The following is a 3469-nucleotide window of genomic DNA, read 5'->3' as shown; positions in this document are numbered from 1 at the left end:
TTAAATATATATAATAGATAATAAATAATAGATTAAGAGTTATCAGATTTTAAAAAATCAACTCACTTAAGAAGAAATTAGTCACAGCTTATGCCTTATGTTTAATAAATTGACTTTTGCAAAAACAAAAACTCACTCAATAAGCTAACTTTTTTTTACTTATAAAAAAAACTAACCTTTTTATATTATTGGTATTACACATATTTTTAACACAGATTAATTTATTTCTTATTAACTACTTTTTTATGTAATAATAATCATATTTAACTACTTTATTATAGCAACCTTAGAAACATAAATAGGATAATTAAATTTCATTTAAATTTTTAAATAAAAAATCGTTTTGTTGCACATACGAGGAAAGTAAATATAAATACAAAAGAAACAAGAAAACTTTCATCATTGAGCACACACAAAACTAAAAAGAAAAATTGAAAATACTTACAAGAAAAGTTGGTTCTGGAATTCCTCAGAGAAAGCAAATATATACAAATGTTAATAAGCTTTCCAAAGAGCAACACTATATATATTTGAGTGTAATAGTAACAAGACCCTCACCAAATTGGATGTTTACAAGAAATAACTTTGGTTAAGAAATATATATATAATGGATAAATTGAGGTTTAAGACTTAATTGGAATGCATTGATGATATATATAATGGTGGTTTTTGGTTCTAGGATTCCTCAACCATCACATAAGCAACTTGTTGTTTAAGAAAGAATTTAACTTAACTTAAAAGAAGGAGAAAATAAAGGAATTGGTTCTTACATTAGAGAATATAAAGTTATATTAAATTCTTTAATTAATTCGAACAAGCATACAATTTAAAAATATATTAAATCTGAGATGTATAAAGCACCAAATTTATTAGAGCATCTTTATTACTTTGCTCTTGAAGTGATTTAAGGTATACCTTAAAAGTAAAGAAAACTGATATATGAACTTTTTCATTGAGCCAACGGATTCTCTTAACATTGAGAGAGTAAACTTTTCTAAAAGCATTACATATGAAAGGTTTTCATTGGTGCACTCAAGACTCATGATGAACAATGCACGAAGCCAATTCGAATATTAATCGCGACATGACTCGACAATTAAAATCGTTGAATTTGATTCATAAACCACATGAATATATTGAACTTGAACTCAAAGTTAATTAAGTTCATAACTAACTAAATGAATTGAACTTAGAGAATATAAAGTTCGACTCATTTATTCATGAGTTGACTCGATAATATGTTTCTGATAGCTGGATTTTTGGGATCAAAGTTTGTATGTTGAATTGTTAGGATTACTTGAAACTAAAATATAATTAATAATCATTTGAATTAAAAATAATAATTATTTTATATTAAAAATAATAACATTTTAGATCTGTTAATCTCTTTTAAATTCAGAAACATAGCTCACTTTCATTCACTTCAAAATATTGTTTCTAATACAATATATAAAAGCAGAAAAGAGAAAAACAGTAGGACAACATGGTGATCTGTCACCTAACCATGATTACAAAGTCTTAAACCACTTCAACAAGTATGGGTCATCATACTTCATGCAGAGGTAACTTGGACAAGAAAATAAAACTAAAGATAAAACAAAAGATCACACAATATTGTTGGTGAACATCTCAAATCTCATGTTTTAACACTCCTCCTTGAGATTTTTGATGGACACTCCAAGCAACCTTCTAAACCTTTCTAACTTAACTCTTGAAAGAGATTTGGTCAATATATCAGAAACTTGAGAGTCCGAACAACAATGAGCGATCTTGATCTCTTGACTTTTTATAGCCTCCCGTATAGCATGAAACTTCACTTGAATATGCTTGGTTTTTCCATCTTGAATTGGATTTTCAGCAATAGCAATTGCTGATTTGCTATCACAATAAATCAAGGTTGCTTCCAGTTGTTGTATTCCTAAATCAAGTAGGATTTTCCTCAACCAAATAGCTTGGTTTGTTGTTGCAGCTGCTGCTACATACTCTACTTCAGCAGTGGATTGAGCTACAATTTCTTGCTTCCTTGAGTTCCATGAGAACATGCCAGAGCCTAAGGAAAAAGCATAACCTGTAGTACTCTTCATGTCATCAATATTTCCAGCCCAATCACTATCAACATAGCCTATCAAACTTCCATTTTCACTTGGTTTGTACTATATTCCAAATTGTGTAGTGCCCTTAACATATCTAAGGACCCTTTTTGCCGCAGTAAAATGTGTCTTAGTAGGACTCTGCATAAATCTTGAGAGTAGACTTGTTGCATACATAAGGTCATGTCTGGATGAAGTTAGATAAAGTAGACTTCCAATCAAGCTTCTACAAAGTGAAACATCAATTTTTTCAGTTTCATCTTCCTTTGACAACTTCAAATTTGACACCAAATGAGTGGGGACAGATTTGCAACTTTCCATTCTAAACTTCTTCAAAATCTCACGAGCATACTTCTCTTGATTCAGAAAAATTCCATCCTCAGATTGATAAACTTCCAAGCCTAGAAAGTAGTTCATTTATCATAAACTAGACATCTCAAACTGATTTTTCATGTCCTCCACAAGTTTTTGTACTTCTTGTTGATTATTGCTTGTTACTAGCAAGTCATCAACGTACAAAGAGACAATTAAAGAACCACCATCCAGCAACCTTCTTACATAAAGAGTTGCATCATTTTCACTTCTCCTAAAGCCTTGATTATGAAAGTGGCTATCAATTTTGTTGTACCAAGCTCTAGGGGCCTGTTTTAGCCCATACAAAGCTTTATGAAGCTTATACACCATTTCTTCTCTTCCTTTCACTAAAAAACCATCAGGTTGAGCAACATAAATCTCTTCATCAAGATTTCCATTCAAGAATGCTGATTTGACATCTAAATGCCAAATTTTCCACTTCATTTGTGCAGCCAATGCTACAAGAATTTGAATAGTGTCCATTCTTGCTACCGGTGCAAACGTTTCTGTGTAATCAATTCCAGATTGTTGAACATAGCCTTTGCCCAAAAAGAGGTCGGGTACCTCTTACAGCGAAGTCATCATCAACTTCTTCATCTTGATCTTCCATTGTGCTCTCAAAAGAAGGCAAAGTTGAATGCCTACTAACTTGAGAGGTCTCCCAATTCCAATATGCATCTTCATCCACTATAACATCTCTATTAATGGAATTTTTTGCTGAATCAATTCCATAGACTTTATAGCCCTTAGATTTTGAGCTATAGCCTATTAAAATTCCTTTTTCAGTCTTTTCATCCAATTTGGTTCTTTTGACTTCTGGTATATAAGTGTAGCACAATGAACCAAACACCCTTAGATGCTTGATAGAAGGTTTGATGCCTCCCCAAGCCTCAATAGATGTCATCCCCTCTACAGCCCTTATAGGAAGTCGATTTTGGAGATACACATCAGTGTTTACTGCCTCTGCCCAAAAAGACTTTGGCAATTTCTTCTCAAAAATCATGCATCTAGCCATTCCAAGGACA

The sequence above is a fragment of the Cicer arietinum genome, chromosome 3 (assembly GCF_000331145.2).
Source record: "Cicer arietinum cultivar CDC Frontier isolate Library 1 chromosome 3, Cicar.CDCFrontier_v2.0, whole genome shotgun sequence".
NCBI classification, from domain to species: Eukaryota; Viridiplantae; Streptophyta; class Magnoliopsida; order Fabales; family Fabaceae; genus Cicer; species Cicer arietinum.
The sequence above is the reverse complement of the archived record's forward strand: the minus strand, read 5'-3'. Positions refer to the sequence as shown.